General features: G+C 34.3%; 1 long non-coding RNA gene and 1 pseudogene across 20 annotated transcripts; one reads left to right on the plus strand and one right to left on the minus strand.

Moving 5' to 3' along the window:
• The first annotated feature begins 9,249 nt into the window (after positions 1 to 9,249).
• LOC147499281 (protein DMP2 pseudogene) lies at positions 9,250 to 9,978 on the plus strand (annotated as a pseudogene).
• Positions 9,979 to 10,747: 769 nt separating this feature from the next.
• Positions 10,748 to 14,370, minus strand: LOC147499282 (uncharacterized). 20 transcript variants are annotated; one of them, XR_015195792.1, is made up of 7 exons: positions 14,060 to 14,330; positions 13,503 to 13,558; positions 13,320 to 13,388; positions 12,787 to 12,908; positions 12,206 to 12,331; positions 12,009 to 12,063; positions 10,748 to 11,341 (listed from the first exon to the last, which is right to left on the minus strand). It is a non-coding gene; the product is annotated as an uncharacterized LOC147499282 (long non-coding RNA). The 20 variants fall into 20 exon arrangements; XR_015195787.1 differs by having other exon boundaries at positions 12,009 to 12,068; positions 13,509 to 13,558; positions 14,060 to 14,307; XR_015195794.1 differs by having other exon boundaries at positions 12,009 to 12,068; positions 13,503 to 13,532; positions 14,060 to 14,295.
• Between the last annotated feature and the right edge of the window lie 660 nt (positions 14,371 to 15,030).

The following is a 15,030-nucleotide window of genomic DNA, read 5'->3' on the forward strand; positions in this document are numbered from 1 at the left end:
ATTTCTCAGCCACGCACTGTGGAATAGATCCGGTTAGGCCACAATATGCAATTACAAGAGCTGTAAGGTTCTCAAACTTTAGATCTTCAACCGCTGGCATCACTTTAGATTGGAAGTTCTGGGTGAGCACAAGGGTTTTTAGGTTCTCGCATTGCTGTAAACTAGCAAGAGCAACTGAAATATTGTGAATGCTGGTGTTAGAAAGCGAGAGGTAAGAGAGGGACTGCAAATTCTTGAAGCTTTCGGGGATTTGGCTGTTTAGATTATTCCTAGCAAAATTAATAGCTCTCAGTGCTAGACAAGAGGAGAGACTATCAGGAAGGGGACCATTGAGTTTATTCGAACCAAGATCAATTAATGACGACTTCCACTAATTAGGTGCGAATTTTGTAAAGAGGTTTTTATCAAGCCCCAAGTTTAGCCCAAAATTTGTTTTTCCTCAAGGCAGAGGTTGATGTTAACCTTCTTACTGAAGTAAAGGCTAAAATATACGTGAAAGAAAGTGGATCCAAGCTAAGAGACTTAATGGCAAGCAAGGGGTTTTTTTTTTTTTTTTTTTTGGTAAAGCAAGCAAAGGGTTTAACCCTGTGAGAGTCCATCCTTTATGGAATTATAGGGGTCATTCTGGAACTTCTTTGGAGGTTTCAATTTTCTAATATTTTTTTTTTTTTTTTTTTTTGCTAACCGGGTGTCTGGGCCAACTTACGCGCACCTTGACTAATCCTGGAGCCCTGGTTGTAAATTCGACCGGGTACTACCACGCCAGTGGCCTTGAGGGGAATCAAACTAGTGACCATTGGAGAGCAAACCCAATGCCGGACCAATTGTGCTACCCCTTCCAAGGTTCATTTTTCTTCTTTAGTTCATTTGGAATGAGAATAAAGACTAAATCAGTTATAAACCAAGTTGGTAGCTGGTAAAATATGCCTTGGGGAAGAGGTCAGGAATGATGTCTGTATAGCAATATGATTATGTCAATAATATTTCTCAAAGAAACTTATAAATTTTTGGAGTAAATTTATGTGTTCTTTACTTTTTTTTTGTTATATATATATATATATTATATATATATATATATATATATATATATATATATATATATATATATATATCGTTTAATTAACTCTTCTGTATATATCGTTTTTCACCTCCCTTAACTAATCTTCATCTATAATCTTCGTGAATAATGTACAATAAAAAAAACAAATATGGTATATTACTATATTTGGTGGTGCTTATTGGAGAAAGTTGGCGATAAATCCAACGCCTAAAATATCCATGTTAGAATAGGAAATATCTAATTCAATGAATTATAAAAAGGCCATCAAATTATAATTCTAGATAACTATAACAATCTGAAATTTAATCTCTTTAAATTAGTAAAGAAATATTTTCTAACTGAATTAAGTTCATCCCAAAGATACTCAGTTAATATTGGAGTATCAATGGATATGATTCAATGGGTTGTATTCTTGATGATTTCTTGCATATATGTGAGTATGATGCATTCCATTTCATAATGCAGTTACTATACGAGAATCATTCCCTTTGACAATTGCTAAGTTTATGGGCGTATCTGGGACCCAATTTCAAGCCAACGCCCAATGCATGAACACATAAGAAGAACATACTTCCATCGATTCCCCATCCGTCTCCCTCTACCTACGAGTAGCTGCTTGCGAGTAGATGGCTACAACATATCAGCTATTATAGTGGAGGACAAGTCAGAGCGACCTACTTCTTTTTGTTATTGGTGTACTTTAATTCTTATATTGATGTAATATCCTATGTAGACTGAGTATGCCATTGTGCCGCATATGCCATTGTAACTCCATTTTGGATGATTGATTAACAAACCAAATGACTCAGCTATGGAGGGTATGTCCCATTCTTCCAATTCAATACCTATGGTTGCATATTACCTATTTACCTAAGGTTTGGATACTGATTTCAGTGAATAAAGTTACATAGATGCTTTTGATGCACTAACATTTTATCTTTGCTGTTTGCAATAATGTGCACTTACTAGGATGAAAAGCTTAAAGTACATGTGATTTGGAGCTGTACTTAAAAGTTTATTGCTTACTTATGTTTGGAAATCAAAGAGGAATGGAGTTCCATTCAATTCAAATTTTAAATGGCTGCCAGTGTGTCTGCTCAGGCATAATGTCAATTGTAATTGTGCTCACCCAAATTATGTTTACACTCATCGATAAGTTTTGTTTGACATCGCGTGCATAGCATGTGCATCTTGCTAGTATATATAAACTACATGCACTCTTAATGGAAACTTCAAAGAAGCTAATTGTTTATGCAAAGTAGAGTTCTCATTGTTCAATATGCAAACAATACTCATTCAACTGTTTTCTTTGTCTTCTCTCTGCCAATTACTTTTTTGAAGGTTGCCCATATATCCACTTTCTTTTTCTTGTTCCTTCTACCAAAGCATACCCACATGTAGTTTCAATAACTTGAGCTGAATCCAATTAGGAGGCATTGTAGCATCCATTCTACTGGCTATATATAATTCAATCTAACTATTTGGAACCAATGTACAAATCCTGAAGTTTCGCTACTGAAGAACACTCTACAAAACTAAACCCATCCAACCACATTTCATAAGTTATGGATGCGAACACAATACGAATTGAACCAAATCCATATAGGAAGCGACTCTAACAAAGCTCATACATCAAATTTCTTTCAACTCACAATAATCCAACTTTTAGTAGAAACTTTGTGAAGCAGGTACCATCACAATACTTGAACTTCCTCCAAATCAATAATATGAAATCTCATGTATTACTTCAAGTGAGCTAATTGAGTAACGGTAGAGGGCCAAATAGAAAACTGGAGTAACACTTAACTGTTCTATAACTCTATATCCTAAGCCTCTAGCCTCATCTTTTCTAATTTGGGTTGTTAGGTGAAAAAAGTTACTATAATTTTCTCTATAGTTCCGGAAAACAACTCGAACACGCATATTTCATTTAACTCATCTACTTACTAATGAAAATAACAAACAACTACACACTTGCAAAACTAAAACTAAAATAAAAATAAAAATAAATGATTACCAGGATATACTTGAGATTAGTGGTAGCAACACCTTCTTTAGTCTCATTAGCATAAAACAACTCAAGTTTATTTACCATATCCTCACACTTGTGTATAGCTTCCACACCCTTTTTCAACATGTCCTACATAACCCAAAATTAACCCAAACAACGAATTCTTAATTAATATAAAAATTACAACTAATTATAATAAAAAAACAAAAAAGTTATTACCTTGTCGACAGTGGAATTAGATGCTACTCATCAAAATTTAACGCTTGTTCGAACATGTATTATTAACGCTTGGTTGAATAACGCTAGTAATGGTAACTCATCAAAATTTAATTCCCCCATTATTCTTAAACCCAACTGCAAAATTAAAATTATATCTAAAACAAATTAACATATATATCTTGACCTATTCAAATGTTAAAAGTTAAGGTTTATCTTGAATACATTTATAATTCTTAATTCTTTAGGAGAAATGTCTCATAACTCAATTTCTACAAATTCACAATATGAGAAATCACAATTTCAATTTCTTTCCAAATTTACGATAATTAAAATTAAATTGAGAAATAAATAAGTTGAGTAACAAATTTGATCAAGAAATGAGGCTCACCTCCCTCATTCAGAACCCGTTACACTAAACCACCCTCAAATCGCCCCGACCCACTAAACCCCCCTCTTTTCAAACTGTTTATATATAATCTGCTTGTTTTTGTAAAAATAATTAAACCCAGTCTAATTTTAATCTCCTCACCAAAATTGTTTCCTTTTCTACCCTTTCATATATGGGGGAATACGAAAATAGAGATTTAAGATTGAAGAACACCGAGGATTACGAGAAAAAAATAAAAATGAAGAGCACCGATTGAATAACATCAAAACAGTGATGTTCTTGTTTCGCCATTGAAGAAACAAGCTTCCACTTTCAATCTCTCTCTCAATCACCTTCGATTTTTATCAGTAATCAATTTTGATATGTTTGGTTCGATCCCTCTCTCAATCACCTTCAATTTTTTTCTAGACAAGAGCTTGGTTTGTTTGAAAGATTTGATTTTGAATCTATTAACTAATTTTCTTCAATTGTTTTAGATATTCTTCAATTTCATCTTATTAGTGAGTCTCAATCTTCTTCAAATTAATTGAATAGACTTGATGATGTCATCTCAACTTGTGGGTTTGAACAAATAGTTCCATTTTTTCCTCTTCTTCTATCTTTTTCCCTTTATTCCTTCAATTTTTCAGTGTGCAAATGTATTCTCACTATAAATTCTACTATGTAGATATATTTTTACATATGAGTTTTCCTATGTAAATTTATTTTTGCATACTCGTTAAATTTATTTTTGCATACTCGTTTTTCTATGCAAATTTATGCAAATTTAAATTTATTTTTGCATAGGTATACTTTATATGAAAATTTAATTTTGTATACTCGTTTTTTATACAAATATGTTTTTATATATATATTTTTATATATATAATTTTTCAAACTAATTTTCTATGCAAATCTATATTTGCATAGTAGTTTTATATGAAAAGTTATTTTTGCATTGACTTCTTAATTCATGAAAACTTACTATGAATTTACATATCAATTTTTTGATAATAAACATCGATTGTCTTGGATGACTTTGCAGCTTGGGATAAGAGGCTTCAAAAGATGCTTGGCATGACATCTAACATAATATATGTAAATGTATTTTTACATATATATATATATATATATATATATATACATAGTAACTTGACCTATGAAAACTTAAATTTACATATTAATTTTTGGTAATACAAAAGATATGTAAATGTAAAGTATAAAAGTTGTTCTCTATGAAGATGCAAGATGTAAACACAATCACTGAAGTTTATCTTGTATTGGTGGCATCTAGAATGAAGCAGAGTAACACAAGTTCACTATTATATTTAGGAATTGTGGTACAAATAACCCAAAAACACAAATTGCAGAAGTTTATATAATTGGGCATAAGTGGCAAGGTTATCTGGCTTCCTGATTCTTTCACCGGATTTAGCACAACCTTTAACCTTTCTGCAAAGGTCACCGGGATTTGATTCATTAAATGCGTCAGCTATGTCAAGCTCCAATTTTAAACTACTCATTGCAAAAAAATGCATTCAAGGAAACTAAAACTTCCTATTAACCACTTGTATAGATACAACTTGGTTCTACTTGTAGATCAATAATAAACAAGCAAATGTACCATCATATATGTCTACACAAACAAAGTTCCTAATCTAATCAAAACTAAACCAAACTCAAAGATGACGATTATTTCCCAAGGCATGGAATTCACTTAGGATTAGGTGGGCGGTTGTCAGTAGCAGAGACCCTGGAACCCCATTCAAGCAGCCTTCTGGCAGATAATCTCAATAAAGCACAAACAATCCTTCTTTGCTCCTGTTGTTGTCTCAATTGCTTCCACAAGCTCTTCCTCATATCGAAGATCTAAATGTCTTATACAACTTCGTCTTGTTTACATTCTGTTATAATGACAGAAAACCAATTAATAACAAAGATCATCTATGCAAAATTTAAAATGCAGAATTGTATTACTATGCATATTTAAGAATGCAGAGTATAAATACTATGCAAATCTAAGAATGCAAAGTTAAAAATGCAGAGTAAAATTATTATGCAAAGTTAAGAATGCAGAGTAAAATTACCACCACACATAACACAAACATGAAAAGGCAAATAAAAAATACTGTGCAAATTTAAGAATGTAGAGTACAAATACTATGCAAATCTAAGAATGCAGAGTAAAAATATTATGCAAAGTTAAGAATGTAAAGTACAAATACCATGCAAAGTTTAGAATGCAGAGTAAAATTACCACCATACATTACACAAACATGAAAAAGCAAATAAAAAATATTATGCAAATTTAAGAATGTAGAGTAAAAACAACTACGAAAATATAAAAATGCATAGTAAAACTACTACATACACAAACATAAAAATCTAAAGTTGAAATTGCAAAACTATGAAAACTTGAACTGGATTTTAACAAAATTTGGTTTGTTTGTAGTTTTTGGAGCAACTATCTTCTCAATTTTATCTTCATCTCTTCTAGAACTTGAAGGTTTGATTTTAAGAATTCAGACTAAAACTACTACGCAAATATAAGAATGCAGAGTAACCACAGACTAAATCTTCAGAGATTTTGTGAATTTAGTCTCCAAATATAAGAATGCATACTACACATTCAACTTCAAGACTAAAACTACTATGCAAATATAAGAATGCAGAGTAATCACAAACTACATCTTCAGAGATTTTGTGAATTTAGTCTACAAATATAAGAATGCAGACTAACCACAGACTACACATTTAACTTCAAGACTAAAACTACTATGCAAATATAAGAATGCATACTAACCACAAACTATATCTTCAGAGATTTTGTGAATTTAGTCTACAAATATAAGAATGCAGACTAACCACAGACTACACATTCAACTTCAAGACTAAAACTACTATGCAAATATAAGAATGCAAAGTAACCACAGACTACACATTCAACTTCAAGACTAAAACTACTACGCAAATATAAGAATGCAGAGTAACCACTGACTACATCTTCAGAGATTTTGTGAATTTAGTCTGCAAAATATAAGAATGCAGACTAACCACAAACTACACATTCAACTTCAGTAATTAAATTACATGGAAGATGCTTACCCATACAAATGATGAGAAATATATACACTTTGGTGGAGAACATCCAATTAGCTTCACCACTTCCTTGGGGAGGTGGAAGAACACATACCAATCAATAATCTACCATAAACAGTAAGAAAAATAAGTAAATTGCAAATTTTTTTCATTTCAAAAGATTTGAGTAATCTTTTGTCGGGAAATAAAAAGAGAGTAAAGAGAGTTTATGGTGGTGTCAGGAAATAGAGAGAGAGTAAAGAGAGGCGAGGGTTTATGGTGTGAGGAAAAAATTTCAAATGTGAAAAAGATGAAAGAGATGTTAGGGTTGTTTACGGTGGTGTTGGGATAGTTTTCAGGAGTATTTTTATCAGTTTATTTTGTTTTAGAAAATATGGGTGTTTTGTTAGTTTGTTCGCATATGGAGAAGTTTTATGTAACGATTTTTTGGTGAGGGAGATTAAACCCAAAATCTGCAAATTTGATATAAAATGGTATATACGATATTTTAAAAAAGTAAATAATGCATATTTGGTTTTTTCTCGCAACTAAGCGAAACCCGAACCTTTATTTCACACTTTAAAAAAGGTACTTGTTACTGCCGGACTCCATATTGTGTTGGGCAGATCCCAAAAACTAAAACACTTATTACAAATGTGCCATTGGTCCCAAAAGTTGTTTTGTGTTGGGCAGACCCAAACCAAAGTGAATTTAACTTGTTGCAACCTTTTCAGTCCATCTCTTCTATTCTGTTGGATTATTGTTCTAATTATTGTTTGTATATGTGAGTCTTACATTATGACACGTGATCAAACATAAAATAATTATGTTCACATAAATATTAACTGGCTCTGCGTTGACGTGAATACTTGGTTTCTAACTTTCTTCAAGACAACCGGTAGGTTCGCATGCGGATTAACTAAGGTTTAGTTTAGAGGACTTCTTCTCTATGCACCAGGGAGAGTGGTACATCATGTCATGTACTGATCTAATGTCTGAATTCTGAACTGTGTGAAAGTCAAATCAGGCTCAGGCTCTGACAGAAGTTAGTGACAACAGTGAGCCAGAGGGCGAGGCCAAGCACTTGATCAAAGAATTCCACTTACCCACTTACCGTTTTTTTTTTTTCTGATAATAACTTAATTAGTTTCTCTAGAGACACTTTGTGGATTGCAAACTCTCTTTTAATACTGATTAATAAAAAACAATAACAAAATGTAAGGTCCTTATTAGGCTTTGTGTTCAACATATAGCAGCTTAAAAACAGTTTCTGCCAAGTTCTCTACAACAAAATTATAATTAACCAGACTAATACAGGTATCTTTAGCACATAGATTTAAGTAAGCAATCACTGACCCAGTCTGGTGCGGATGATAACACAGGTATCACTCCTTGACATCTCCATCAACTGTAACTTCTTTCGCCCGCTTAATTGTTACACTTTCTACTGAACTTGTATTCCCAAATCTGTAAAGCATCAATTTCAAATGGACCAAGATGATTCGGATCCTTCTCTTCAAGCGACATCTGGCAATAACAGTTTTGCAGCATCATTATTGGCAGCTTCAGAGGTATCCCCGGCAAGCCCAACACAAATTGGAGTCTGGCAGTAACCGGACCCTTAAAAAATTGGACGGGCATTAGCCGTAATTGCCAAATTCAATGGGTTTGAGACTAATAAAGACCGGTATCAAGGTTTTTACCCCAGTTTTATGGCTTTATGGCGCCGAGTCCTGGTCTTAGGATTTTTCATCGAGCTACAGATAAAGAAGCTTTGGTATCTTTTGCTCTTTTCGTGATATAGGTCATTGTTGAACTGATGCTGTCTAAGTTCAAAAGTAATAATTTCCTCCCCGTTCTTAATTTCCAAGCCATCAGCGGGCCTTCTCTGGACTGGAAGACATTGCGGCACTTAATTACTAACAATCTTGGCCTATATTGAAATCATTACTCTTCGGAGTCTAATTTCCTTCCTAGTACATTTTTGTCGTTGTTACATACTATTAGTTGAGCTAGGGGAAATTTGTAGAACTCGTATACGCAAAATATTTACTAAAGTTTTGGATCAGATTGGCATTTATGATGTCCGCCCATTGTCGTCCTCACCCATCATTGTTATCTTTGTTGTTATTTGTTTCCTCGTATAGTGTATGAAATCATACTTCAAATAGATTGGTGTTTTACTCTATTCACCAATAGACGCAACTTGACTTCATCCTCAACGAATTTAGGTAGTATAAATGATTAGGGTGGTTTACATTGGTATTACTCAACATTTTCTTGTAAGGAACTGCAAGAGTTTTAACCAAATTTCTTGGTATCTTTCGGTCTTCATCAAACAGTCTCGATTTAGTCAGAAGAATGAAAACGTATTATTGAAATTCGCATGGACACATGCAATTGCTGGATCAGATATCAGAAAACTAGTTGTGTCTTGATTTTAAAACAAGTGACCATTCTCTTCATATAAACAGTCACAAACACACATACAAGATCAAATATTAGATGATCAAAATGGGTACAAGCAACACATCTTCTTCAATACCAGGGAAAAGCACTCAACAACACAAGGTACACAAGACAATCACAGGCTTAGGGAACCTTATTAAGCATCTCCCTGGTGGGACATTTTTCCGTTTGGAGTTCCTTAATCCTGTCTTAACCAACAACGGAAATTAAATGCAACACCATTATTAAGTACCTCACAGGAATTATTCTTTAGGTTTGTGGTTCTCTTGTTGTTTCTCATGGTTTACAGACAGTTACCTCGACAGTAATGGAGTTACTCAGTATGATGATGTAATGAGGAATGGACTCATTCCTCTATATCAGATTCTGACACAAAGTCTGAGAAGTTATCAATGTATAAACTTCGACTAGGCGACTTTGTTCAGGCATTCTTATCAATGCTTGTATTTGTACTAGTTGCACTCTTGGATCCCAACACAGTGAAGTGCTTTTATCCATCTTTTGAATCAGCAGAACAAGTATTGTTTATTGTCTTACCTCCCCGTTGTCGGGGCATTCTCTAGCTTTGTCTTTGTTCTGTTCCCAAACAAGCGCCATGGGACTGGATACCCTTCAATCGAATCCTCTGAAGGGTCGTAGTGGGATCATATAGCCAAAAAATCTGAACAGGGTTGGATGCAAAGTAAGAAATGTAAGTTTTCCTTCCCGAGATCATTAGTCACTTACAATTACCTGATACATGATTGTTAGTCAGGGGTTACAATTTAAGTTCCAGTGGCATATCCCTCTTTCTATTCATATAAATGAACATGAATAATTCAGTGATTTGAATGAAGTGAACAAGTACTATTATCAAAATGTGAGCATCTCATGCACGCTGCTAATTGGATAGAAATATAGAATGGTAGTAGACATGCCATGTGCAGCTGAAACAAAGTTCAAGTTTATTAGCGTTTAATATGATTTCACTAGCAGTACTGGATCTCAAAATTCGTACTGATTCAAAGGAACTAATAAAAATTGGATTTAAAGAAGCTCAGGGGAAAATGAGGCCTATCCAAAAGATATGAGCAAATAAAGAGCACTTCTTAACAGAGGTGCCAATAGTACATCCGTCACAGATAGAGAAAGATGTACTAGGCATCTCATGATCTACAACAAATGTGATTTAAAAACTGTAAGAAAAGGTATGAGAAACTTTTGAAAGAAAACCACAGTCTGCGTCAGAAGACAAGGACTACTTTGGGCTTTTGCCTTTTGACATCATTTATTCACTAGCCATGTTGCCCGACCAATGGCTGGGCCTATTAATTTAAGGCCAGGTGTAATTTGTGTCTGATTTTTTGGGTCTTGTTTTTTGCAATAGTCTATAAATTTTGCTTGAATTTTGTTTGGGTTTTTGCCTAGTATATCAATAATATACCTTGGTCCATTTTTGTTTTTAAGTTAATTTTTCTAGTCGGGAGATATAAGTGGTCACCATCGTTATTGAACATATCGTAATTCATAATAGTTGATCTAGAAAAGGATTTTCTACACACTATTGAGCTAAAGTTCTTGCTATTGAAACAAATTTATTTTTGGATGGGATCTTGAAAAAAAAAAACAAACAAACAACAAACACAAAACAAATTCATTTTTGTCCTTCCAAGTCTCCACTCAAGTTTCACATCTCAGCAACAATGATCCTTTATATGGAGGACATGGAGTTTCACACCTCAGCAACAATGATCCTTTCTATGGAGGACCTGGACGCCTTAACCTTTGTCAATTGTGTGTTTTACATTGTTAATGCCAAACTGGAAGTTGAATAGGTAACACATCCATCTCCATAGCTCCACACAAACCTTGCAGCCCCACCAGTAGTCTCGACTGCCTTTGTGCACATGTGGCATCTTGATGCCCTTCTTCAGTATCACTAAATCTACATGAACTCTAACATATGGTATCTTTTCTGTGCTAATCATGAAAGCTTGGAACAAACTTTTTATTTCCACACGGTATTAGTCTAGCTAGTATAAATTAGGAGCTTTCTTTCTGATCAACTCATATGCTCTTGCCGCAACCAATTTCCTCTGGACTCATGTTTCCATATCATACGGTCTCCTATATGATTTGGAAGAAACAAACAGCAGACCTACATGAGATAACCTTGTTGTTCAGGCTACATTTCCATGAATTAATATAAATTCAATCCAAAAAACACTAAACAATAATTGTCTTCGTAAACAATGAGAAGAAAATTAATATTATTTAAAGAGTACCCCTAGCTACATCCACTATAATATTCTCTCAAGAATCAAGCATTGAGATAGGTCAATTCCAAGCAAAACTATACACGGCCAATAATATCACATGTTTTAAAGTAAGAACTAGAGAGAGAGAGAGAGTTATGATGATAATCTGATGAAAGTTATCCACCATATGAGACCTATGGATTTAGACCATTAGATGTCATGCACATATCTCATTTATTTATGGAAGTCTATTGTACCCTAAGTGCAGCTTTGCATGGGAAAGAATAGACTATAAGTATCGTTAGAGTATAACCATAAACGTGTAGACATGCATAATGTTTATATCATCCCTTAGAGCTTGGAATATTAATTGTTATCCTCTGTTGTCCTAGAGCACGTTGCTTCACAAGCATTTATATCATTGTATTCTATGTAGTAGGTGACACCTGGTCCTCTTTTTTAATTCTTCCACTGGAAGGTTAGATTGATGAACAAATTTAAATAGCATGGTGAGCATGTCTATAACCACACAACAAATAAGCTAACTAATGAAAGTCTAAACCTTACCATTTCCTTCAATATAGTCATTGAGCTATATTCAGCTCCAACACGCCATGCATGACTGTGCTATACATTTCAAAAAAATAGTACGTGAGTACTAAATGGTTTAGATTAATCAATGTGAAAGAAAGTAAATGTCACTTTCATTCAAAAAATGTAAGCAAAAGAGAATGCCTCTTTCCTCAAGTTAACTACTATAATACCTATTTAACATGTTAAAAATATGTTGGCCTCCTCATGAAACTCGTCCAAAAAACAAAGATAATCACCTATCAGTGACTCTTCATGAGCTATCCTTAAATCCTTCACATTCGATATTCGCTCCAAAACTGATTATCGTGTTGCTCCCATCACAAAATGATTATGAGAATAAACAAAGTTGTTAAACAAAGAATAAACACGGAACGAAGACATATATTACGTTAACGTTTCTTTAATTTATCTATTTGTGTTGCTTCTTTTAAGTGTGCTTCCATCACGTTAAAAAAAAAAATTAGCAATCTTTATCAAACTAAAAGTGACTTCAAGTTGACTTGTCGTTTTTTATTTCTCTTTCGATCAAGTATTTCATATTGAGGACACATTTGTTTAATCTTCTTAAGTGGCAAGGAGACTGCTTAAAGACATAGAGTTTCAAAAGAATACACAACTGAGTTTTAGCCATAAGACTTCACAGAAGATTAATTATGCAGCCACTAAGCATTAGGTTACAACCCTCGCTCACTGCTAGAGCTTATTCAACAAAATGATGTAGACATATAGATCAAATCAAGTAAGGACTAACCAAGAGTATGTGTTAGTAGGTTCTTTGGCATCTCATGCAGCAGGTGCTGGTACCCCATCTTTTGTACTTTGCTTCTAATGCGAGAAATGATCTTACCAATTACTTTGATTATGCTCCAACAACTGAATAAAAATTTTAGGGCTGTGAATAACCATTGCAAAAAAAAACAAAATAAAATAAAATGAATGGAGATATAATATTAAGCTGCTTAGATTTGGAGACATTAAGTAGGCATGATTGTTATTGACCATCTCATGTTCATAACATGGTTACTCTTCTACAAACAGGCAGATTCGAGGAGTATCTAGGATTTCAGTTATCAGAAAGAAATAATGGCACTCGTGTTTCAATCTTGCATTTTCAAGCTGAAAATAAGTAGTAACAATGAAAAAAAACAGCGAACCATTCGATTGAATTATGACAGTAAGACTTTATACATGCCCATTAATAACGTGACCGAAATACATCACACTCAAAATAATGTGTAAAAAATGAAGAAATAGATGAACTGAAAGGAATGGAAAGAAACATACCTGAGCTCTTTTGCAATTGAAATACGTTTCCCACTTTTACACTGGATATGGATATATGGGTCCTTTCACCTGCACATTCCCTATATGATTTCTTTCCAATCTACTATATAACAAACCAAACAAACAAACAAACAAAAAATAAAAGTGAAAAAAATTCTTCTCAACCAAGGACAATCAACTAACCCCCACCCGAATCGTGCAATGAAACGTGCCCTGATACAATATTTGAGCTCCCATCACTTCTTGAGTTGCTTATAAGAAAATCTGGTTAGCCTTCCTAAAGTGTAATTGTGCAAATAAAATAGTCTCTATTGATCCCGCAGCAGATGTACAATAACTTTTAGCTTTTGTGCTATCATACATTTTCTACTAGAAACAAAAAGGAAAACAAGGAGATATCATCATTGGGAGGGTTGGCAACTCAAAAGTACATCCCATGGACATTTATAGTTATAATGTTCGTGTACAACTATAGAAATACGTAGATGTAAGCCAGATTATTTTAACTTGATAAAGCTTAGAAGTTAGACAAAACAAACCTAAAACGCTATTGGCTAACTACAATATTTGTAGCAACTGATTAAGAAAATGAGTAAATGCCAATATATTTTCTAACCTGTACAATAACAGCTTCAAAATCAAAGTATGAATATAACATGCCAAATCAACTTTTAAATCTAAAAACAGTTCCAAAAAAATGTTCAAACACCAAGAGAAAGATCGAAAGAGAGTTATAATACCTTGACGCATATTTTACGATTACTCTGCCTTCACTATCTTCTTCGTCAATAGTGCTACCGCCATCTCTTCCTATTTGTTAGAAACAAACTGTTAATAAATGAAAGTGGAGATTATGGCTGTGGTGTCGAAGAATTTGAGGAGACTATAGTTAATTTTACATTATGCCAAAACTTCTCTCTCTCTCTAAAGGCATGAAGGGTTTTTCCTTTTTATTGGTTTTAGTTCGATTGAATAGATTTCAAAACCCAAAATATAAAAAACGTTATATGTGTTAAAAATAAGTACTAAACAGAACTTACAAATCAAAATCAATGGACTGCTGTAGAGGCCGTATTCTTGACATAGAAGGTTATAGGTGGTACTGATGCTGTTGATCAGGTCCGCGGAATGTCAACCGCTGGGAACTACTAGAAACTACCGCGACAAGTGGGAGGACAAATGACGCAGGATCAATGAGGGATCAACGAAGGATAAGAGGCAGTTGGGAAGAGAGGGAATTCCAACTGCTCGAAACTGCCTTGACAGGTGGAGGGACCGAGGACGCTGGATGGAGGAGAGATGAACGACGGACATGAGGCAGTTGAGAGGGAGGGGAGTGAAGGATAAAAAGGAGGAGAGAGGAGATGAGAAGGGAGGAATTTTGGGAGAGGAGAGAGAGAGAGAACACATTTTATTGGAGAACACATTTTATTTGATAACACATTTGGCGCCGTCTGTGGGGACGTAGTGAAAATGGCCACCATAGCGAAAAGAGCGGTAGGGAGACCTAGAAAAGAAGCAGATCGAGAGGCAGAAGAAGAAGAAGCGAGCGCAGAGATAGAAGGAGTGGGGGAAGAAGAAACATCTGAGGTGGCGGCGGACACCACCAGACTATTGCAAGAGGAGATAGTCAGGTTACGCAATGAGAATGACGGTCTGAGAAAAGAAAATGAGGCCACCCAGGTGGAAACAGAGCGAAGGGATCTACAAG

Source organism: Coptis chinensis, chromosome 5, assembly GCF_015680905.1.
Source record: "Coptis chinensis isolate HL-2020 chromosome 5, ASM1568090v1, whole genome shotgun sequence".
NCBI classification, from domain to species: Eukaryota; Viridiplantae; Streptophyta; class Magnoliopsida; order Ranunculales; family Ranunculaceae; genus Coptis; species Coptis chinensis.